Source organism: Myotis daubentonii, chromosome 2 (assembly GCF_963259705.1).
Source record: "Myotis daubentonii chromosome 2, mMyoDau2.1, whole genome shotgun sequence".
In the NCBI taxonomy this organism is placed as follows: Eukaryota; Metazoa; Chordata; class Mammalia; order Chiroptera; family Vespertilionidae; genus Myotis; species Myotis daubentonii.
In genome coordinates, this window is record NC_081841.1 from 68,006,535 (window position 1) to 68,031,582 (window position 25,048).

Here is a 25,048-nt window from a genome sequence, read left to right on the forward strand (position 1 = left end):
TTGTGTTTTTATTTTTATTTTTTTTATTTTTATTTATTTATTTTTTAATAAGAGGTGCTGGGGTCAGGAAGGGCCCCAAGGGGCTTCCATAACTTAACACTTTTCAAAAGCACAAACACCAGCAGGGGAGATGGGGTTTGGGTCAGCAGGGGCAGGCCGCCCCTGCCCTGCATAGTTGTGTTTTTATATCATTTTCAGTTGCAGCTTTCTCTTGTTTTATTTTTGCAAATCATTTTAGTACCATTTTAACAGTGTTTGCTAAGTACAGACAGTTGTTGATTAATAGATTGATAGATGGTAGATAAAGATATACAAATACAGATTTTTAAATTTCTGTTCCTAAAAGCAAAATGCATAATTTAAAGAGACTTTGTGAAATTCATTGTGAAATATAAGGTTAAAGTGGGTGACTTTTCTAGGTTTGGAAGTGGTATCTGAGGTTTATGTCATCATCCTACAATGACACTGCAGGTCCAGATGCTTTTGGGAGAATGTTAATATTTATGGATGGAAGCTGTTACTTTTAGGTTAGACTTTGGACATCATCCATAATAAAACACCGTTAATTTTATTCATATAAATTGGAAGTTTTGTTCATAGATTTTCTGCCCCTATAAGAATGTATTTGGTAGGCCAGTAGTGGTATCTTTAAGATTATAAAGGAAATGTGTACTGCCCACAGTATTGCAAAGTGACTCTTCATGAAATTGTATAAGCCTACCTTCCCGCCTACCTCCTAATGTTTTCCCATGCATTCCTACATTTCAACTATAAGGAACTACTTGCAGCTTCTGGAACAGGTTATGCTTTTTCAGATTTTTAAAAACATATATTTTTATAGATTTTTAGAGAGAGAGGAAGGGAGAGGGAGAGAGAAAGAAACATCAACGTGAGAGTGAAACATTGATCGGCTGCCTTCTGCATGCCTTTTACCAGGGGTTGAGCCCACAACCCTGGGCATGTGCCCTGACGGGAATTGAACTGAAAATCTTTCAGTGCATGGGACAATGCCCAACCATCTGAGCCATGCAGGCCAGGGCAGACTTTTGTGTTTTTGTGTGCAGTCTTCTTGATCTGGATTGCCTTTGCCCTAGCAAACTCCCATCTGTCTTTCAGGACTTAGAGGTCACCTTTCCCAGGAAGCCTCTCATCACTTTTTTCCTTCTGCTCTGAGTTAAACGTTCTGATGGCAGTGGTGCATGGGTCAGCAACTCTGCCATGTATTAATTTTCTTGTCTGTCTCCTTTAGTAACTAGTAAGCTCATTGGAACTGGGGAATGTGTATCTTTATTTCTAGCATTTTAACTCAGTGCCTGGCAAAGAGAGTTAGTGCTTAGAAAATATTTGTTGAATGAAAAAAAAAAATATATTTGTTGAATGCCTCAGTGGTGTAGATCAGAGGTGGGGAATGTCCGGCCCCCAGACTGTATAAGGCCCTCAAAATAATTTGGTCGGGCCCTGCCAAGGCAACTGCAGGCAGGACTTGAAATTCTATAAATCTAGGAGCTTTTTTCATAGAAACATAAATTTATACTAAGCAAATTATATTAAGCGAATGACGTTACAAATATCCAAATGGCCCTTGGCAGAAAAAAAGTTCCCCAGCCCTGGTGTAGATGAAGAAATGAATGAACTCATTTTTTATTCTCTCCTTAATATTCACAACTTTACAAATTATCTTTGTTGTTGTTAATCCTCACTTGAGGATATTTTTCTTAGGGAGAGTGGAAGAGAGAGGAAGACAGAGAGAAACATTGATGTGAGGGAAACACATCGATTGGTTGCCTTCTCCTGGAGCTCCAACCAGGGCCTGGGCTGGGGAGGAGCCTGAGCCAAGGTAGATGCCCTTGACCAGAATCAAGGGGACCCTTTGGTGTGTAGGCCAATGCTCTATCCACTGAGCCAAACCAGCTAGAGCTACAAATAATTTTTTATCTATTAAGTAACCTTTTGTTATTTCAAACAACTATGTCTGAAATATAGAAATGTTACTTTAGTAATATTTTAGATTTATCTATAGGAAAATGAACCGATGTCAGTTTAAATACATGTAAGCATGTCCTTAAGCTTTCTTGATCATCCTGTTTTTACTTGTCTCTTACAGAGGAAACAGAAATGAGAGGAATCTCATTTAAATTACAGTACAAGGAATTTAGATAAGACTAAGAATTTCCAGAAAAGAAAGTACCAAATATTGAAGTGATTTGTAAGTAGTTGAATTGATTTTTTTTTTTCTTTAGAGCTAAATAATGGGGTGTGGATGGAGGTTTATGAATTGCAAACTGGTTCACAAACATTAGCCTCAATAGATTAAAAAAACCTAAGGGAAGAAAAATCTATTTTGTAATATACAGATACAACCATATTCATGGATAAAAGCTTTAAAAAGAGTTGGATATTTTTTTGGTATTGTGTGTATATTTGCACTTTAAATTTTCTGCTAACAAGGAAACTATGTTGGAGGTGTCCTTACTTTTCACAGAATGGCTCTGGTTTGTTTAGGTGAGAAGCAGAATGTACTGAATAATCTCCTTCCTTAGCTTTTTTTTTTTTTTAAATTCCTCTTTCTTATAATACAACTAGAGGCCCGATGCACGAAATTAGTGCAAGAGTAGGCCTTCCTTCCCCTGGCTGCTGGCACTGGCTTACCTCTGGCACCCAGGACCCCGGCTTCCCTCTGACTGCCGACAGGCACCTGGGACCTGGGCTTCCCTCGCAGCCCTGGCTTTGTCCTGGCTTCATCCTTCTGGACGTCTGGTCTAATTAGCATATTATGCTTTTATTATTATTTTTTTAAATAAATCTTTATTGTTCAGATTATTACCGTTGTTCCTCTTTTTCCCCCCATAGCTCCCCTTCACTCGGTTCCCACCCCACCCCACCCCCCTGCCCAACCCCCCACATTGTCCTCGTCCATAGGTGTACGATTTTTGTCCAGTCTCTTCCCGCATCCCCCACACCCCCTTCCCCCTGAGAATTGTCAGTCCACTCCCTTTCTATGCCCCAGATTCTATTCTATTCACCAGTTTATTCTGTTCATCAGATTTTTTATTTACTTGATTTTTAGATTCACTTGTTGATAGGTATGTATTTCTTGTCGCTTTGTTGTTCATAATTTTTCTTTTTACCTTTTTCTTCTTCTTCCTCTTAAAGGATACCCTTCAGCATTTCATATAATACTGGTTTGGCAGTGATGAGCTCCTTTAACTTTTCTTGTCTGTGAAGCTCTTTACCTGACCTTCAATTCTAAATGATATCTTTGCTGGGTTAGGGTAATCCTAACCCAGCAAAGATATAGGTTGTAGGTTCTTGGTATTCATCACTTTGAATATTTCTTGCCACTCCCTTCTGGCCTGCATCGTTTCTGTTGAGAAATCAGCTGACAGTTGTATGGGTACTCCCTTGTAGGTAATTAACTGTTTTTCTGTTGGTGCTTTTAAGATTCTCTCTTTGTCTTTTGCTCTTGGCATTTTAATTATGATGTGTCTTGGTGTGGTCCTCTTTGGATTCCTTTTGTTTGGGGTTCTCTGCGCTTCCTGGACTTGGAAGTCTATTTCTTTGACCAGGTAGGGGAAGTTTTCTGTCATGATTTCTTCAAATAGGTTTTCAATATCTTGCTCTCTCTCTTCTTCTGGCACGCCTATAATTCGGATGTTGGTACGCTTGAAGTTGTCCCAGAGGCTCCTTGCACTATCTTCATTCTTTTTAAAAAAATATATTTCTTTATTGATTTCAGAGAGGAAGGGAGGAGAGAGAGATGGAAACATCAATGAGAGAGAATCATCAATCGGCTGCCTCCTGCACGCGTGCCCCCCCCCCCCCGCCTCCCCGGGGATCAAGCCCGCAACTCAGGCATGTGCCCTTGGCCGGAATCGAACCCGGGACCCCTCAGTCTGCAGGCTGACACTCTATCCATTGAACCAAGTCAGCTAGGGCTATCTTCATATTTTTGTATTCTTTTTCTTTTTGCTTTTCCAGTTGGGTACTTTTTGCTTCTTCGTATTTCAAATCTTTGGCTTGATTCTTGGAATCCTCTAGTCTGCTGTTGGATCTCTGTATATTATTCTTTATTTCAGTCAGTGTATGCTTAATTTCTAATTGGTCCTTTTTCATATCCTTGAGGGTCTCACTATATTTCTCGGAGGTTTCTAGAAGATTCTTGAGTAACCTTATAACCATGGTTTTGAACTCTATATCCAGTTGTTTGCTTTCCTTCATTTCTTTCATCTGTAACCTGTTTCTTTGTCTCCGCATTTTGACTGTTTCCCTGTGTTGATAGAGTGGCTCTGTGTGCTAGGTGTCCTATAGGGCCCAGTGGCTCAGCCTCCCCAGTTACCTGAGGTGGACACTCTTGGTGAACCCCTTTGTAGGCTGTGTGCACAGTCTTGTTGTAGTTAAGCCTTTATTGTTGTTAGTATCACTGGGAGGAATTGACCTCCAGGCCAATTGTGAGGACCAGCTGTGTCTACAATGGGAGAACTTCTGTGCTGGAGACACCCTTATGGGGCAGGACTTGCTTCAGTGTGTCTTTGGCGCTCACTGAGTCTGCCCCCTGAGTGTGTCTCTTATGGATGTGAAGAGTTGTAATCTGGATGGTCTCACTCTGACCACTGGGTACACTGGCTCTTGGATCTCCAAGGAAGTGCAAAGTCATCCACTGCCTAGAGGCTACCCAGCAGGAGCTACAGAGAGATCTGCAGATTCCTCCTCTTTGTTTGGGGTTTGGTGGTGCCCAGATGAAGTGCAGCTATGAAGTAATGCAGGCTGCTGATGAGCCTTAGGCCTTCTTTTGGAAGCTCTGGGTTTTCTGACCTGGCTACAGTTTGACAGGTTTTTAGGCGATGGGCCAGGCCATTCGTATGCAAAAACCTCTGGGCACAGCTTGGGTGGGGTTGCAAATTGGGAGCAACGGGGTCTCAGGGAATCAGCAGGGCAGAGCAAACCGCAATGGCTGCCAGTCTGCTTTGCCTTGGAGAGGTCCTGGTGTCTGTGTTCCACGGCTCCATGCAGGAACAATGAACGCTGCAAGCACCTCTGCGAGAAAGCTGCCCTTGCGTTCCGGCCTGATGCCAGACAGTACAGTGTCTCTCTATGAGTCTGGATCCCCAAATTCTTGCCCGGAACTGGAGTTCAGAGCAGTAGGGAGCTTTTATTTCCCTCCCATTTGAAAAAGACAGCAGCGTACCCAGCTGTCAGCCCCTGTCATGCGCGCCTCTGTACCTCCACACTTCCACACCTCTGCATCTCCTACCGGTTTCAACGCGCTTTTCTCTTTCCTTCTAGTTGTAGAATTTCCACTCAGCCAGCCTTCCCGTGGTTCTGGATAATATTCGTTTTGTCTTTTAGTTGTAGTTTTAATGTGGTTGTGTACGGCAGCAAGTTCAGGTGTTTACCTATGCCGCCATCTTGGTTCAGTCCCACACTTTTATTATTATAGATGAAAAATCCTTAGCAGTGTTAAGAATAAGTCTAAAACTATTGTGTATCAGTATAAAAAAGACCTACCTGATAGTTTAAAAACAGTGCAGCCAGACCATTGACACAAAGAACAGGAATCGAATGCCATTCTCTTGATTGTTTTAATGTAATTAAACATGACAGTTAGCTGTGCCCAAAATTTAGAGTTATATTGCTAAGCATTTAACTATAGATATTCTATCCTGGCTGTATTTGAACAGAACTACTGTAGTAAAGGTCAAATTCACCCTCAATGCTAGTGAACTGAAAGAGCAAGTATACCTTCCTGAGCACCAAATTTATAATCACCCTTATGAATAGAGTTCAGTGTTCTCTTTGCTTGTCAGTCTGCAAGAATTGGAATAATTTAGGATAGTTTTACTAAATGTATTAATGTAACTCTTGTTATGAGGATGGTGCTTAAGTTTTAGGATTCTATGTTTATAGTGCAAAAGGCTTCTTTGTGATACTAGAGACAGGATTTTGCTGTTAGTGATAATATAATAATGCCTTGTTTTTTAAAGAATATATTTTTCTAAATGTCTTCATAGCCAGAATTTATTTTGTCTTCACAATACCTCTGTGAAATAGGTATCCTATTCTTATAAATGAAGAAATTGAGGCACAGAAAGGTTGACCAACTGCCAAAGGCATATAACATTATTTTAAAATAAATCATCATTAGTTCAGTAGCTAATATTTACTAACTGCTTATCATATACTAGTCACTATTTTAAGGTTTTTACATGTATTAATTATTAAGGGTAAGTTCTGGATTTAATTCTGGCTCTTCTGCTTATTAGCTGTTGACCATGGGAAAGCTACCTAACCTCTTCAAGTATTGGTTTCCTCATTTGCAACAAGGAAATAATGATAGTGCCTACCTCATAGGGTGGGTGTATGGATTGAGATAATCCAAATGAATGTGTCAGTCATACAGTAAAGGCTTTAAATCAGTCTACTATTGAAAAATAAGGTGTTATTAAACAGTATTTAGTGTAAGTTTTAGCTTCTTGATGATTATCCTGTTAAAATCATTGTATTTTTCTTGAGTAATATAATCATAGGATATGCAGCTATATATACCTATTTTTTAGAAAAACATCCATGTTACAACAAGATCATAGCTTCATATAGTGACTATAGTTACCACTTCCCTTTTACTATTTCCCAATAACCTTTTGACTCTAAACCTTCCATTAGTGGGAAGAAACCAAAGAGAGTTAAGAAGTCATGGAGAGTATCTAAGGTATCCATGTTCCAAAATCAATGGCAGGACACCTTCAGTCCATTGGGTTATGTTCATTCCAGAAGTACTGTGGTATGTCAGTTATTTGGAACCCAAACATATCTTCATGTAGAAAGTATCTTTTTAAATGAGGTATATGGATTCTTTTCATCCCTGATACAGCTGACATGGTGGATATTTGCACTGAAAAACAGTAAAAACAAGCAAAAACAATACATTGACAGTGCCAATAATCAAAGTAATTAAAACAATAAACTGAATATATATTGATCCTTACAAAGAGGTCTGGAGAGGATTCTGTGAAGATGGTGGAGTAGCAAGCATCCAGAATCTATCTCCCCTGCACTGGCAGAGCCTGCTGTAATTATTCTAGAACTCCGGAGCTATTGAGGATTTGTAGCTTTTAGGAGAAAAGCCTTAGATGTAAATTGCACTTAATTTTGATCAATTTGAACTTTAAATATAGTAGCAGCTACCCATCATCTACTCTCAGCTCTGTACATCTTATATACAGCCTATAGGACCCAGGGTAGGTCCAAAGGTCCCTCTCCAAATATCAGGAATCTGTGCGTGATTATTGCTTTTGATAGTAGAGGAGCAGACAAAGAGATGGGCAACCATTGTGTTGTGCCTCCCCATTGTTGCAAGCCCCTTCCCCTCCAGCTGAAATGACTTCCAGGATATTTAAAGAGCTAGTACCCTCTTTTGCTTCATTCATTTTTCTCCTTTTCCCCTTTTTTGGAGCCAGAAGTTAAAGACTGTGACATTGAATATACAGGAAAAATTAGAAAGTGACCACGTGCACCCAAGGAAAGGCTCAGAAAAGACCTGAGAACATCTTAGGTTTAAACCTCAGGCAAACAGTTGGTACAGAGATAGCCTGTAACTGTCAAAAACAAACAAACAAAAAACCTAACAAATAGTTACCCCATTATTAGATTCAAATGTTCAGTTTTTAACAACAACAAAAATTACAAAGCATGCAAAGAAATAAGAAAGTATGGCTCATTCAAAGGGGGAAAATCAATAAAAACCACTGGTGAAAAAGACCTGATTGCAGATATATTACACAAAAGCTTTAAAACAACTCTCTTAAAGATGTTCAGAGCACTAAAGGAAGATGTGGAAAAAGTCAAGAAAACTATGCATGATTAAAAGGAATATCAATGAAGAAATAGAAAAAATAAAAAGCAACCAAATAGAAATTCTGAATCTGAAAAGTATAATAACTGTAATGAAAAATTGAGTAGAAGGAGTCAAAGTCTTATGTGAGCAGACAGAACAACAAATCAGCAAAGTTGAAGATAGGACAATGGAAATTATTCAGTCTGAGGAACAGATTGAAGAAAAATGAACAGAGCCTAAGGGATCTGTGGAACACCATCAAGTGGTCTAACACATATTGTGGGAGATCGAGAAGGGGAAGAGAGAGAGAAAGGGGCACAGAGAATATAGAAGTAGATGAATATAAACACCTAAGGAGGTCATTGTACTTCAAGTAAGATTACCCAACAGAAACCCTCACCAAGACACATTATAATCCAGCTTACATTACAAAAGCCAAAGACAGGACTCTTGAAAGCAGCAAGAGGGAAGCAAATTATTGTTTTTGTACATACAAAGAATCCTCAATAAGATTATTACCAAACTGCTCATCAGAAACTTTGGAGGCTAGGCAGAAGTAGACATATATATTGAAAATGCTAAAAGACTCGCAGAAAAACTGTCAACCAAGGATCCTGTATCTGAAAAACTGTCCTTCAAAAATGAGGGAGGGAGAAAGGAAAATATTACCAGATAATCAAAAGCTGGAGTTTATTACCACTAGACCTGCCATTAAGAAATGCATTTTCTAAGAAAGGGAGTCCTGCAAGGTGATACAAAAGGACACTCTACACTAACTTGAAGCCATGTGGAGAAATAAAGATCTCACTCACAAGGGGAATTCTAAAAACTAGTACTATTATAACAGATTTGTAACTGCACATTTTGTTTTCTGATTTAGTATTTGAGGGGCTACTACATTTAAAGAAAAAATAACTTATCTGAAAGCTAGTATTTTAATTTTGGTTCGCAACTCTTTATTTTCTATATCATTTAAGAAACAAATAATTTAAAAGAATTGTTTATTTTTCTGGGTGCACTGTATAGAGGTGTCGTTTTGTGACATCAATAACTGAAAGGAGTGAGGACAGCTGTTAAAGGAGCAGAGTTTTTGTATATTATTGATGTCAAGCTGGTATAAATTCAAATTGGACTGGTATAACTTCAGGATGCAAAATGTAATCCTCATGGCAACTACAAAGAAAATAGCTATCGACCATATACAAGGCTCAAAATACTTAAATCAGAAATGAAAGTGGGGATATCACTACTGATTCTGCCAAAGTAAAAATGATTGTAAAAATACTATGAACAATTGTACACTAACAAGTTAAATAACCTAGATGAAGCAGACAAATTTCTAGAAACATAAAACCTACCAATACTAAACCACAAACGAAATAGGAAATCTGAACAAAGCTATAACTAGTAAAGAGATTAAATGAGTAATCAGAAATCTCTTGATTAGAAAAACCCCTGGCTTCACTGGTGAATTCTTCTAAACATTTAAAAAACTCATATCAATTCTCAAACTTTTCCAAAAAATTGAAGATGAAGGAACACTTTGCTAATTTATTCTATGAAGCCAACATTACCCTGATATCAAAGCCAGATAAAGAAACCACAAGGAGAATCAGACCAACATCCCTTATGAACACTGATTCAAAAATCCTCAACAAAATACTAGCAAACTAAGTTCAGCCAAAGTGCGATTTGTTCTTGCAATGCAAAGATTTACAACATATAAAAATCAGTCAATATAATACACATTAACAGCAGGAAGATAAAAAACACATGATCATCTCAATTGGTACAGAAAAAAACTTTTTTGACAAAATTCAACACTTTTTTTATAAAAACACTAAAAAGCTAGGAATAGAAGGAAACTACCTCAACATAATAAAAGCTATATATGAAAAACCCACAGTGAATATCATACTCAGTAGTGAAAGACTGAAAGCTTTTCCTCTAAGATCAGGAACAAGTCAAGGATGCCCACTTTCACCACTTTTATTCAACATTGCACTGTTGAATTCTAACCAGAGCAATTCGGCAAGAAAAAGAAATAGAACGTGTCTAAACTGGAACAGAATAAGTAAACTTAGTCTTTGTTTGCAGATGACAAAATTTTCTATTTAGAGAACCCTAAAGATTCCACAAAAAAGTCTTAGAACTAATAAATGAGTTCAGCAAAGTAGCAGGATACAAACTCAACGTGCAGAAATTAGTTGCATTTACATACACAAGCAATGAACAATCTGAAAAGGAAATTACAAAAACAAATTTAATATGGAATCTCAAGGAACTACAAATAGCCAAAATAATCTTGAAAAGGAAGAACAAGACTGGATAACTTACACTTCTGATTTCAAAACTTACTACAAAGCCACAGTAATCAAAACAGTGTGGTACTGGCATAAAGATAGATTTGTAGATCAATGGAATAAATAAAGAACCCAGAAATAAGCCCTCACATGACCAAAAAACTCATGTTCAAAAATGTTTTGACAAGAGTGCCAAGACAATTCAATGGAGAAAAGGGCAGTCTTTTCAACAAATGGTGTTGAGAAAACTGGTTATCTACATGCAAAATAATGAACTTTGACCCTTATCTAATATCATACATGAAAATTAACTGAAAATGAATCACATATGTAAATATAAGACATGAAACAATAAAATTCTTAGAAGAAAACATAGGCCAAAAGCTTTACAACATTGGATTTGGCAGTGCTTTCTTGGATATGACACTAGAAGCACAGTTAACGAAAGCAAAAATAGGCAAATTGGACTTCCTGAAAAATAAAAATATTTGTGCATCAAAAGACACTGTCAACAGCTCGGGCAAGGTAGCTCAGTTGGTTAGAACATCACCCCAATACACCAAAGTTGTGGGTTCAGTTCCAAGTTGGAGCATATACAAGAATCAACCAATGAATGCATAAATAAGTGGAAAAAAATAAGTGGAAGAACAAATTGATGACTGTCTTTCCTCTTAATAAATAAAAATTAAAAAACAGAGTGATTGAGAGCAACCCACAGAATGAGAGAAAATATTTGCAAATTATCTACATATATAAAAGGCTAAGTGACCAGCCAGTAGGTATGATGCACACTGACCACCAGGAGGCAGATGCTCAACACAGGAATTACCAAGCTATGGTGACTTGGCAGCAGCGGTTCTTGGTTGACGCACCCTGGAATCAGAGAGGAGGGAGCCTGATTCCTCGTGGGGTGCACGATTCCACCTTTGACTGTGGGTTATGTACCGTCGGCCCTGAATCTGGTTTACTGCTAAGCTGCAGTGACCGCAGATGCCCTTCGAGCCACGGCACCACCCCAATTGCAGCCAGCCAGGGAGGGACCTTGGGAGGTTGGCTCCAGGGCGTGTCCGGCCAGTCTTGCCCAGTCCCGCCCTGCCCGTCACCTTCTAATTAATTTCATTTCAATGTGCATGAATCCGTGCACCGGGCTACTAGTATCTATCCTATCTAATAAAAGAGAAAAATGGTAATTGGCGTACGACGATACCCTTTTCATTGGCTAATCAGGGCTATATGCAAATTAACTGCCAACTAAGATTGGCAGTTAACTGCCAACTAAGATTGGCAGTTAACTGCCAACTAAGATTGGCAGTTAACTGCCAACAAGATGGTGGCTAATTTGCATATGTAGGCACAATGCAGGGAGGCGAAAGGGAAAGCAGGAAGAAGCCCCCTGCCACTGACAGTGATCGGAAACCCAGGGGGGAGCTAAGAGCTTAGGGGGCAGGGCAAAGGCGGCCCTGGGGCCGCCTTTGCCCTGCCCCCCAGCCATGATCAGAGAATCAGGCGCCTTTGCCGCCCTGGCCAGTGGTAGCAGGAAGTAGGGGTGGAGCCAGCGATGGGAGCTGGGCACGGTCGAAGCTGGCAGTCCCGGGAGCTAGGGGTCCCTTGCCTGGGCCTAAAGCGAAGCCCACGATTGCGGGGCCGCTGCAGCTGCGGGTCCCCGCTGCCCGGGCCAGACGCCTCAGCCAGAGGCGTTAGGCCTGGGCAGGGGCGGAGCCTGCAACCGCGGGGAGCTGGGGGTCCCCTGACACCTCTGCCGGAGGCCTCAGGCCTGGTCAAGGGGCCGATCCGGTGATTGGTGATCGGAGGGTGATGAGGGTCAACTCCTCTGGCCGAGGCGTCAGGCCTGGGCGGGGGGCAGAGCCGGGGATTGGGGGGATATGATGGTCCCCTTGCCCAGGCCTGAAGCCTGGGTCAGAGGCGTCAGGCTTGGGTGGGGGGTGGAGCCAGCGATCAGAGGGAGATGGGGGTCCCCTGCCCAGGCATGATTCCTGAGCCAGAGGCCTCAGGCCTGGGTGGGGGCCAGAGCCAGTGATCGGGGGGAGATGGGGGTCCCCTGTCCAAGCCTGACACCTCTGGCGGAGGCGTCAGGCCTGGGCAAGGGGCCGATCCTGTGATTGGGGGGGTGATGGGGGTCAACGCCTGAGGGCTCCCAGTATGTGAGAGGGGGCAGGCTGGGCTGAGGGACACTCCCCACCACACACACACCCAGTGCACGAATTTCGTGCACCGGGCCCCTAGTATATATATAAGAGGTAATATGCTAATTGGTCCTAACAGTGTCATAGGACCGCTAAGGAGAGGGCTGCCTGTGTGTACACAGCGGGTATTGCTCCTGGAGATGGGGTGGAAGTAGGGAGGCGCCCAGAGGAGGCCCGTGCCCGGGAGGGGAGGGTGGGAGCCTGTAGTGCCCCCCTCACCAGTCCTTCGCCATCCACCACTCGCATTCAGAGCGCCCCGCCGCTCACCTGCCTGGGGAAGGAGCACAGCGCAGCAGGCAGGAGGTTTCCATGCTCTCCTCTGGCGGCATGACGGGGCGGAGCCACCACATTGCTCTGGAGAAGGGGTGTAAGCAGGGAGGCGCCAGGAGAAGGCGGGACCAGCCCGAGGCAACTCGGGACTGAGGGCAGGGCTTAAAGCATCCAGAGAAGGCCAGAGGGGTCAGGGGGCTAGGCCAGGCGCCCTGGAGCTCTGAGTGGAGAGGTTTGGGTGTCAAGGCAGGGCAGTGGGTAGGTGGGCAGGCCGCGCAATTTCACATGCTGTGCTCCTAGTATTTGATAAAGGTCAGTATCCAGTATATATAAAGGACTTCTAAAACTCAGTCGTAGAAAAACAAGCAACCTGGTTAAAAAATGGACCAAGGTCTTAAATAGACATTTCTCCAAAGGAGATAACAGATGGCTAATAAGCACATGTAAAGATGCTCAACATCACTAATCATTAGGGAAAGGCAAATCAAAACTACTATGAAATATCACCTCACACTCATTAGGATGTCTGATACAAAAAAACAACAACCAGAAAACAACAAATGTTGGTAAGGATATGAAGAAATTGGAACCCTTGTGCTCTGCTGGTGGGAATGTAAATCAGTATGACAGTTTCTCAAAAAATTATGAATAGAATTACCATGTGGTCTAGTTAATAACATTACCCAAAAGCAATACTACTTCTGGGTCTGTATCCAAAAGAATTGAAAACAGGGTCTCCAAGACATATATGTCCATCCATGTTTATAGCAGCATTATTCACAATAGCCAAAAGGTGGATAAATGTCTAACAACAGATGAATGGATAAGCACAGTTTGGTTTATACATAAATGAAATATTAATCAGCCTTAAAAAAGAAAGAAATTTAGACACCTGCTACAACATGAATGAATTTTTAGGACATTATATTAAGTAAGGCAGGCACAGAGATAAATACTGTATGATCTTTTATATGAGGTATCTACTAGTAGAGTAGTCAAACTTAATAATACAAATAAAAAGAATGGCAGTTGCCTGGGGAAGTGAGTTGTTTAATGGGTAGAATTTCAATGTTGCAAGATGAAGTAGTTCTGGACATTGGTTGCACAACAATATTGAATATATTTAACAGTCCTGAAATGTATACTTAAAAGTGGGAAAGATGGCAACTTTTATGTTATGGGTATTTTACTACAATTAAAAAAATTTGGAAAAAGAAAGAAAAAAGAGATTTGAAGGTTAGATAGAATAAAGTTTCCAGAGATTCTAATGGAGGCTTTTTAGTATTTTCAGGAGCTTTATAGATTGGTACACTGGTTCTTTAATGTTTCATTTCAAGACTTAGGACTCTTCCTTAATACAGGGTTAAAGATGGATCACTCTCTTTGTCTGAGTTATATTTACTATGTTTAGACTCATTTCAGGATGGGGGTTATGGGGTGTTTATAAGTGGAATAAATAAAAAGAGGAAGACAGGTTTCCTGAGTTGATTGGCTAAACTTTCTTAAAAGAGAGAAATAGGCAAACAATATGTATTTTATCTAAAAAGCATGGATTATGGTAGAATTACCAGGACAGTTTTACAATCCAGAGACAAAACATGATGTGTGTTAAGTTTATGGTGAAAAGAAGGGTGTGCTAAGGAAGAGACTCTAGGGTGCTGCCGCCTCCGCCGCCCCCCGCCCCCCGCCCCCCCCCCCCCCCGCAGTGTGGGGTGTGAGCAAATACCTAGCTGAACTGATTATAGATGTGAGCCTGAAATCCAGAATTGAAATTTTTGATTGAGTATGGGTTCATGGTTTTGGAAATGTTCATTTTGGCTATCAGTCATATTCTTTTAACTCTAGTTAATATAGATTAAAATGAGACAATTCACAAACCTCTAACATAATGCCTGATACAGTATAGCAGTAAATGTTAGTGCCTGTGTTTGAGTGAATTTAATTTTTTTCTGTACTATAACAAGTGAATAAATGCCCTGGCTGCTGTGGCTCAGTTGGTTGAAGCATCATCCTGTTCATCAAAAGATCGCAGGCTCAATTCCTGTTCAGGGCACATACCTAGATTGCAGGTTTGGTCTCCAGTTGTCCATAAGAGAGGCAGCCAATCAATATTTCTTACATCCATATTTCTCTCTCTCTCTCTCTCTCTCTCTCTCTCTCTCTCTCTCTCTCTCTCTCTCTCCCTTCATCCCTCTCCCCATTCCCTCTGCCTCTCTCCCCCTCTCCCTCCTTCCCTCCCTCCCTGCCATCCCACCTCCCTCCCTCTTCCTCTCTCTTAAAAAAAAAAAATCAATGAAAAAAGTGAGTAAATTCACCAGAAAAATTTCAAAAGTGTATTGAAATCTCTTGAAACTCTAGGTTGTAATTGATTTCTATAACTTATATTGTCCTGTGACTCTGGCGTGTTTGTTCATGTGGACTGTATAGTGATGACTGACTCCTCTGATTTTGTTCTGGCTTCTCATAGAATAGGAAGATGCAGAGGAGGGATTCTAAAGAGAGTCACTGATTGCTCTCTGGAAGGGTGATGATGAGTTTTTAGAAAAGTGACTGGAGGTAGAGAATTAGCCTGCCACTGGCTAAAATAGGGTTTTAGAACTGGAAAGGAATATTAGAGGTGATTTAGTTTACTGCTCATTTTATGGCTGAGGAGGTAAGGATAGAGAAGTGGGTTATCCAAAGTCATAGCTATAGTGGAAAAGCCAGAATCAATGGCTTCTAAAAGCCCTGATATTTCCAAACATAGAGCTCAGACTATTACATTTTTACTTTCTCTTTTAAGAAATTATAACATCAACACATCATATTTTAAAAATATATCTTATCTATTAAATAAATGATTTTTAGCCCTTGCCGGTTTGACTCAGTGAATAGAGCATCAGCCTGCAGACTGAAGGGTCCCGGGTTTGATTCCGGTCAAGGGCACATACCTAGGTTGCAGGCTCAATCCCTGGCCCTCATCAGGGCATCTGCAGGAGGCAACCAATAGATATGTCTCTTTCACATTGATGTTTCTCTCCCCCTCCCTTCTACTCACTTTTAAAAAAAAGTAATGGAAAAATATCCTCGGGTGAGGATTAACAACAAAAAAATAATTTTAAATCAAATTTTAGATATTTTGAGTTTAAATAGATAATTTGAACTAACAGTGCTGCCAGAAATCTCATAAGGAAAATTATTGTTTTAAAAGAAATAAAAAATTCTCCTCTCTTTTAGGTTAAGTCATCAAATGAAGAAAACATGGTGTTCTGAAGTATGATTAAACTCCTGCGGCTGCAGCAATGGTTAAGCATATTCATGGCCAGATCTAGGTGAGTTGAAGTTTATCTTAAAAAAAAAAAAAAAAAAAATCTCCCTAGCTGGTTTGGCTCAGTGGATAGAGCATCAGCCTGTGGACTGAAGGGTCCTGGGTTCGATTCCGGTCAAGGGCACCTGCCCAGGTTTCAGGCTCAGTCCCCAGTAGGGGGCGTGCAGGAAGCAGCCAATCAAGGATTCTGTCTCATCATTGATGTTGCTCTCTCTCTCCCTCTCCCTTCCTCTCTGAAATCAATAAAAATATATTTTAAAAAATAGCATTAAAAAATCATTAAGTCTACAAATTATATTTTTAAACAAGAAAATTGATGTTTTCTTTTTTTATAAATTTAAATTTTTCAATTATAGTTTACTTTCACTAATAATTTATACTAGAGGCCCGGTGCACAAAATTTGTGCACTCGGGGCGGGGGGAGAGGGGGTCCCTCAGCCCGGCCTGTGTCCTCTCGCAGTCTGGGACCCCTCGGGAGATAACGACCTGCTGGCTTAGGCCTGCTCCCGGGTGGCAGAGGGCAGGCCAATCCCTAGGTGCAGCCCCTTGTCGGGCTCAGAGCAGGGCCGATTGGGGAGTTGGGGCCGCCGCCCCCTGTCATGCACAGAGCAGGGCGGATTGGGAGGTTGTGATGCCACCCTCAGTCACTCTCAGGGTAGGGCCGATTGGGGGGTTGGGGCATCGCCCCCTGTCACACTCAAGGCAGGCTCCATGGGGAGGTTGCAGCGCCACCCCCTGTCACGCACAGAGCAGGGCCCATCAGGGGGTTGGGGAGCTCCCCCCTGTCACGCACAGAGTAGGGCCGATAGGGGAGTTGGGGCACCGCCCCCTGTCACACACAGAGCAGGGCCCGTGGGGTGGGGGTTGGGGCGCCGCCCTCTATCACCCACAGAGCAGGGCCGATCAGGGGGTTGGGGCACCGCCACTCTCACACTCAGGGCAGGGCCGATGGGGAGGTTATGGCTCTACCCCGTCACACACAGAGCAGGGCCGATCAGGCGGTTGGGGCACTGCCCCCTGTCACACACAGAGCCGCAGGGGGATTAGGGAGTTGGGGAGCTCCCCCCTATCAGGCACAGAGCAGGGCTGATCAGGGGGTTGGGGCGCCTTCCCCTGTCACGAACAGAGCTGCAGGGCGATCAGGGGGTTTGGGCGCTGCCCCCTGTCACGCTGATCCTGGTGCTGGGAGGCATATTACTCTTTTACTATATAGGATAGAGGCCTGGTGCACGGGTGGGTGCCGGCTGGTTTGCCCTGAAGGGTGTCCTGGATCAGGGTGGGGGTCCCCACTGGGGTGCCTGGCCAGCCTGGGTGAGGGGCTGAGGGCTGTTTTCAGGCTGGCGGGTGACTGAAGCTCCCAGCCGCTCCTTTGTTTCTTTTTTTTCTTTTTTATTCTGGGCCAGCTTTAGCTTTGAGGCTTGGCTCCAGCTCTTAGGCCTCCGCTGCTGAAAGCAGGTTTCTGGCCTTTGTTTACCTTCTGTATTTGAAATAATGTTGCGATCCTGCTGGCTGAAGCCCGGTGGACTAAAGCAGGTTTCTGGGGTTTTGTTTCGCTTCTATATTTGTAACATAGTTGCTTAGAGTTGCAGCTCAGAGGCCTGCAGTGGCAGGCGGGGAATGTTGGTTTCCTCCGTCACTGAAGCAAGCAAGCCTCATGTTAGTTTCAAGCTGCCTGGCTGCCGGCAGCCATCTTGGCTGGCAGTTAATTTGCATCTCGCCCTGATTAGCCAATGGGAAGGGTAGCGGTTGTACGCTAATTACCATGTTTCTCTTTTATTAGATAGGATTGGTTTCAGATGTACAGCATAATGGTTCAATACTCACATACTTTATAAAGTGTCCTCCAGATATTTCCAGTATCCAACTGGCACCATACATAGTTATTACAGTATTATCGACTATATTTCTTATGCTGTAATTTATATCCCTGTGACTGTTTTGTAGCTACCAGTTTGTACTTCTTAATTCCCTTCACCTCTTTCTCCCAGTCCCCCGCAACCTCCCTCCCTTCTGGCAACCACCAGTCCATTCTCTGTGTCTATGAGTCTGTTTCAATTTCATTTGTTCATTTATTTTGTTCTTTAGATATCACATATAAGGGAGATCATATGGTATTTGTCTTTCTCTGACTAATTTATTGAGCATAATAGCCTCAAGGTCCATCCATGCTGTTGCAAATGGTGAGATTTCATTCTTTTTATGGCTGAGTAATATTCCATGCTATATATATGTACCACAGCTTTTTTATCCACAATATATCAGTTTTTCTGTTGATGGGCAGTTGAATTACTGCCACATCTTGGCTATCATAAATAATGCTGCAGTAAACACAGGGATGCATACATTTTTTCAAATTAGTGATTTGGGGTTTTCTTTAGATAAATCTCCAGACGAGAAATCACTGGGTCATAGGGCAATTTCTTTTTTCTTTTTTTGAGAAAACTTCATACTGTTTTCCATAGTGGCTGCAGCAATCTGCATTCCCACCAACAGGGCACCAGTGTTCCCTTATCTCCACATCCTCGTCAGCACGTGTCATTTGTGCATTTATTGATGATGGCTATTCTGACAGGTGTGAGATGATATCTCATTGTGGTTTTAATAGCATTTCTCTGATGGTTAGTGATGTTGAGCATCTTTTCATATGTCTATTGGCCTTCTGTATATCCTCTTCTTATCAGATGTTCTCCAATTTAATAGGTTGTCTTTTTGTTTTGTTGATGGTTCCTTTGCTGTGAAAAATTTTTTAGTTTGGTTTAGTCCCATTTGTTTATTTTTTTTGTTTGTTTCCCTTGCCAAAGGAGAAATATCAGAAAAAATATTGCTAAGAGAAATGTTTGAGATTTTACTCTGTGTTCTTCTAAGATTTTTATGATTTCAAGTCTTACATTTCAGTCTTTAATCCATTTTGAGTTTATTTTTGTACATGGTGTAAGAAGGGGGTCTGATTACATTTTTTTGCATGTATCTGTCCAGTGTTCCCAACACCATTTATTGAATACACTATCTTTACCCCATTGTATGTTCTTGTCTCCTTTGTCAAATATTAATTGACCATAGTCATGGGTTAATTTTTTGGCTCTCTCTTGTGTACCATTGATTTGCATGTCTGTTTTGATTGCTATGGCCTTATATTATAGTTTGATATCAGTTGGTGTAATATCTCCAACTTTGTTCTTCTTTCTCAATATTGCTGAGGCTTTTCAGATTTTTTTATGGTTTCGTATTAATTTTCAGATTATTCTAGTTCTTTGAAATATGCTATTGGTATTTTGATAGGAATTGTATTTGCTTATAGATTGTTTGGAGTGGAATGGACATTTTAATGACATTAATTCTTCCTATCTGTGAACATGGTATATGCTTCCATTTATTTTATTTTCTTCAATTTTTTTCTTCAGTGTATTACCATTTTTTTTTGAGGACAGGTCTTTTGCCACCTTGGTTAAATTTATTCCTTGGTATTTTATTTATTTTTGATGCAGTATAAATGGGATTGCTCTTTTAGTTTTTCTTTCCGATAGTTCACTATCAACACTAATAAAAGAGAAAAATGGTAATTGGCGTACAAGCTACCCTTTTCATTGGCTAATCAGGGCTATATGCAAATTAACTGCCAACTAAGATTGGCAGTTAACTGCCAACAAGATGGCGGTTAATTTGCATATGTAGGCACAATGCAGGGAGGCAAAAGGGAAAGCAGGAAGAAGCCCCCTGCCACTGACAGTGATTGGAAACCCAGGGGGGAGCTAAGAGCTGGGGGGCAGGGCAAAGGCGGCCCTGGGGCCGCCTTTGCCCTGCCCCCCAGCCATGATCGGAGAATCAGGTGTCTTTTCCGCCCTGGCCAGTGATAGCAGGAAGTAGGGGTGGAGCCAGCGATGGGAGCTGGGCACGGTCGAAGCTGGCAGACCCAGGAGCTAGGGGTCCCTTGCCTGGGCCTAAAGCGGAGCCCACGATCACGGGGCCGCTGCAGCTGCGGGTCCCCGCTGCCCGGGCCGGACGCCTCAGCCAGAGGCGTCCTGCAGGGGCAGGGGCAAGGGCGGAGCCCGCGCAATCGCGGCACCCCCCACTGCCACTGCAGGCCCCTGCTGCCCGGGCCAGACGCCTAGGCCAGAGGCGTCAGGCCTGGGCAAGGGGCCGATCCTGCGATTGGAGGGTGATGGGGGTCAATGCCTGAGGGCTCCCAGTATATGAGAGGGGGCAGGCTGGGCTGAGGGACACTCCCCCACACACACACACCCAGTGCACGAATTTCGTGCACCGGGCCCCTAGTCCTATCCAATAAAAGAGAAACATGTAAATTGACTATCCCTCTGCTACGCTCACCAGCCAATCAGGAGTGAATATGCAAATTAACCTGACAAAGATGGTGGGTTAATTTGCATACACAGGTGCCAGGCAGAGAGCAGAAGCGGGAGAGCCAGCAGCTTGGGGGGACGTGGCTCCCTCAGTCGCTTCCAGTGTGGGGAGCACCAGGAATTCTGGGAATCATAGTTCTGGTCACAGACGGATCTCCTAAACCAGTGATGGCAAACCTATAATATGCGTGTCAGAGGTGACACGCGAACTAATTTTTTTTCAATTTTTCTTCATTAAATGGCATTTAAATATATAAAATAAATATAAAAAATATAAGTCTTTGTTTTACTATGGTTGCAAAGATAAAAAAATTTCTATATGTGACATGGCACCAGAGTTAAGTTAGGGTTTTTCAAAATGCTGACACGCCGAGCTCAAAAGGTTCTCCATCACTGTCCTAGACACTAGAACAAAGTAAGCCTGGAGCAAGTTACTGTTGTGGTGGGGGATGGAGGGAAAGCAAAGGTGAGAGACATAAGTAAAATCAGAGTGTCTAGGAAAAATTAAAGGGAAGATATCCTAAAACTTCCAGGACATCTCCACCAATGAAGCAAAGGAAAAAAAAATGCCTCTATTATTCTGTGAGCAACAAACCAAAATGGGTTGGGGGTCTCAGACAATTCGATCTCTAAATATTAATTTTGTATCCTGCTACTTGACTGAACTGATCAGTTCTAGTAGTTTTTTAATCGAGTCCTTAGGTTTCTCTAGATATTATATATAGAAAGCCTTCATTATGTTGAGGTATTTTCCCTCTGTCCTCACTTTTCTGAGACTTTTTATCACAAATGGATGCTGGATTTTGTCAAATGGTTTTTCTGCATCTCTTAACATAATCATATGATTTTTATCATTCATTTTGTTTATGTGGTATATCACATTAATTGATTTGTAGTTATTGTAGCATCCTACCATCCCAGGAAGAAATCTCACTTGGTCATGGTGTTGGATCTTTTTAGTGTATTGCTGGATTTGGTTTGCTAATATTTTGTTGAGGATTTTAGCATATGTGTTCACCTTTGTAGTGTCTTTATCTGGTTTTGGAATTAGGATAATGCTGGTCTCATAAAACAAGCTTGGGATTCCTCTCTTGAACTTTTGAAATAGTTTGAGAAGGATTGGTATTAGTTCTTTTTTCGGTGTTTGGCAAAACTCCCCTGTGAAGCCAGCCATCAGGCCCAGGACTTTTGTTTGCTGGGAGTTTTTTTTTGTTTTTTTGTCTTTTAATTACTGCTTCAATTTCATTAGTTTTCTTTGCTGTGTTCTGATTTTTCTTGATTTAGTTTTGGAAGATTGTTTCTAGGAATTTATCCATTTTTTCCAGATTGTCCAATTTATTTGTTATATTTTCTTATAATCCTTTGTATTTCTGTGGTGTCAGTTGTTTCCTTTCATTTCTGATTTTATTTATTTGATCCTCTTTTTTCTTGATGAGTCTCTGTAAAGGTTTATCAATCTTGTTACTCTTTTCAAAGAACAGTTTCATTGATCTTTTGTATTGTCTTTTCAGCCTCTATTTTATTTCCATTCTGATCTTTATTACTTCCTTCTACTCACTTTGGACTTTCTTTGTTGTTCCTTTTCTAGTTCTATTAAATGTAAGTATAGATTGTTTAGTTAAGATTTTTCTTGCTTCTTGAGGTGGGCCTGTATTGCTATGAATTTTTCTCTTAGGTAGGACTGGTTTTGCTGTGTCCCATAGATTTTGGGTTGTTGTGTGTTCACATTCATTTGTTTCAAGGTAACTTTTGATTTCTTCCTTAATCTCATGGTTGACCCATTCATTGTTTAGTGACATGTTATTTAGCCCCCATGTGTTTGTGTGTTTACCAGTTTTTTTCTTGTATATTTCTGGTGTTATACCATTGTGGTCAGAGAAGATGCTTGATATGATTTCAATCTTCTTAAATTTATTGAGACTTGTTTTGTATGCTAACATGTGGTCTATCGTAGAAAGTGTTCCATGTGCACTTGAAAAGAATGTACATATCCTGCTGCTTTGGGGTGAAATGCTCTGAAAGTAAATCCATCTGGTCTAGTGTATCATTTAAGGCCACTATTTTCTTGTTGATTTTTTGTTTGAAAGATCAATCCATAGATGCCAATGGGGTGTTAACATTTTCTACTAAGACTGTATTACTATCGATCTGTCCCATAATAATGTTTTGTTGAATGCACTCATTTTGTCTGCTGATTTGCTGTCACCTCCAAGGAATAAGGACAAAGGGCTTTAATTAAACTAAGACAGTATTTACTAATATAAAATATTCAGCAAACTTGTTGCAATATTGATCCTCCCAAACAGTAGCTATCTTTTGTTCTTGAATGTACCCTAGTTACTTTCCTAAGGTGCTTTCTTAAGGGAGCATAGTAAGTCTATTTGTGTTTTTGCTGAGTAATGAACTTGGCACTGTGAGATGATGAGATCATATGGTTTCTCAGCAAGTGTTACAGTATTAGCACATATTATTAGGTCTTACATAACTCAGATGTGGTCTCCAAGTATTAGTCTGGTGGTCATAAATGCAGAATATCTAGTATTTTGCCTTTCTCCTTGCCTAGGAGTTTGTGGTTCACGAAGAGCAGTCAGAGATGTGGGTGAAAACTCCACACTAAAAAAGTCTCCTTTTATGTTAGAAATTGACCACAACTGCCTTTTGTTGCAGTTATTTCAGTCTCTCACTCAATACTAAGTCTGTTTTTCAACTTTACTAAAGCTCCTGTTCCTTTTTGCCTGCATTTTCTCCCATTTCGTGAGCCCTCTTCTTCTATCCCGAATAGACCACTTCAACACCTCCCTCCCAACCCCGTGTTGCCGATATTCTTTCTTTAATTTTCTTGTCCTCTTACCTTCACTGATCCTGACCAGTTGAACTTTGTACCTTCTGGACTGCTGAACACAGCTAGAAAAACAGCATAATCTTACTTTGTAGCCTCTCTGAGCTATCAGCACAGCCTACTCAATAATCTGGCAACCTTTCTTGGGTAGTTCCTCAGTGAAATACCCTATCATTCCCATTTTGCAAACTTGCCTTCTATTTTACAAAGGAAATTTAGAGTGTTAATCTCCTTCAGCGTCTCTACTATGTGCCACATGCCCTTATTCTCTTCCCTTTCTCCTCACAGCATGAGGCATTCCTCCTCCTCCTCCGGTCAGATGTCTCACTTTGGAACTCATCTTTCGTCTTCCCCTTTGTCTTGATCCATCCTTTATTTCCCTTCTCTTTCCTCCTCCTCCCCCTACATCCCCCTCCTCCTCCTCTCTCTCTCTCTCTCTCTCTCTCTCTCTCTCTCTCTCTCTCTCTCTATATATATATATATATATATATATATATATATATATATATATATATATACATACATACTAGGGGCCCGGTGCACGAAATTTGTGCACTGGGTGTGTGTGTGGGGGGGGGGGGGGAGTGTCCCTCAGCCCAGCCTGCCCCCTCTCACATACTGGGAGCCCTCAGGCGTTGACCCCCATCACCCTCCAATCGCAGGATCAGGCCTGGGCAGGGGACCCTCATTTCCCCCCATCACTGGTTCTGCCCCCAGCCCAGGCCTGATGCCTCTGGCCCAGGCATCAGGCCTGGGCAGGGGACCCCCAGACCCCTCCGATTGCTGGCTCTGCCCCTTGCCCAGGCCTGATGCCTCGGCCAGAGGCGTAGACACCCATCACCCTCCGATCGCCTGATCGGCCCCTTGCCCAGGCCTGACGCCTCCGCCAGAGGTGTCAGGCTTGGACAGGGGACCCCCATCTCCCCCCGATCACTGGCTCTGACCCCCGCCCAGACCTGAGGCCTCTGGCCCAGGAATCATGCCTGGGCAGGGGACCCCCATCTCCCTCTGATCGCTTGCTCCACCCCCCGCCCAAGCCTGACGCCTCTGACCCAGGCTTCAGGCCTGGGCAAGGGGACCATCATATCCCTCCAATCCCCGGCTCCGCCCCCCACCCAGGCCTGATGCCTCGGCCAGAGGAGTTGACCCTCATCACCCTCCGATCACCAATCACCAGATCGGCCCCTTGACCAGGCCTGAGGCCTCCGGCAGAGGTGTCAGGCCTGGGCAGGGGATCCCCAGCTCCCCGCGGTTGCAGGCTCCTCCCCTGTCCGCAATCTCCCTCTCTGCCCCTGCCCAGGCCTAACACCTCTGGCCGAGGCATTAGGCCTGGGCAGGGGACCCCCAGCTCCCCGCGGTTGCAGGCTCCGCCCCTGCCCAGGCCTAATGCCTCTGGCCGAGGCGTCCGGCCCGGGCAGCGGGGACCCGCAGCGGCAGCAGCACCGCAACCTCCCGCTCTGCCCCTGCCCAGGCCTAACACCTCTGGCCGACGCATTAGGCCTGGGCAGGGGACCCCCAGCTCCCTGCGGTTGCAGGCTCTGCCCCTGCCCAGGCCTAACGCCTCTGGCTGAGGCGTCCGGCCCAGGCAGCTGGGACCCGCAGTGGCAGCGGCCCCGCGATCGTGGGCTTCGCTTTAGGCCCAGGCAAGGGACCCCTAGCTCCCGGGACTGCCAGCTTCAACCGTGCCCAGCTCCCATTGCTGGCTCCACCCCTACTTCCTGCTATCACTGGCCAGGGCGGCAAAGGCCCCTGATTCTCTGATCATGGCTGGGGGGCGGGGCAAAGGTGGCCGCAGGGCCGCCTTTGCCCTGCCCCCCACCTCTTAGCTCCCCTCTGGGTTTCCGATCACTGTCAGTGGCAGGGGGCTTCTTCCTGCTTTCCCTTTCGCCTCCCTGCATTGTGCCTACATATGCAAATTAGCCGCCATCTTTGTTGG

At 42.9% G+C, this 25,048-nt stretch overlaps 1 protein-coding gene across 4 annotated transcripts in view; it reads left to right on the forward strand.

Moving 5' to 3' along the window:
• Window positions 1-25,048, forward strand: part of FRS2 (fibroblast growth factor receptor substrate 2) — a 116,657-nt gene that overhangs the window by 75,358 nt on the left and 16,251 nt on the right. For 3 of the 4 annotated variants that reach the window (XM_059683584.1, XM_059683585.1, XM_059683586.1), the window contains one exon: window positions 15,825-15,919. The gene's annotated coding sequence lies outside the window, so the exon portion shown is untranslated. Of the gene's footprint in view, window positions 1-2,104; window positions 2,207-15,824; window positions 15,920-25,048 lie in introns of all 4 variants that reach the window. The other variant, XM_059683587.1, reaches the window with a different exon arrangement.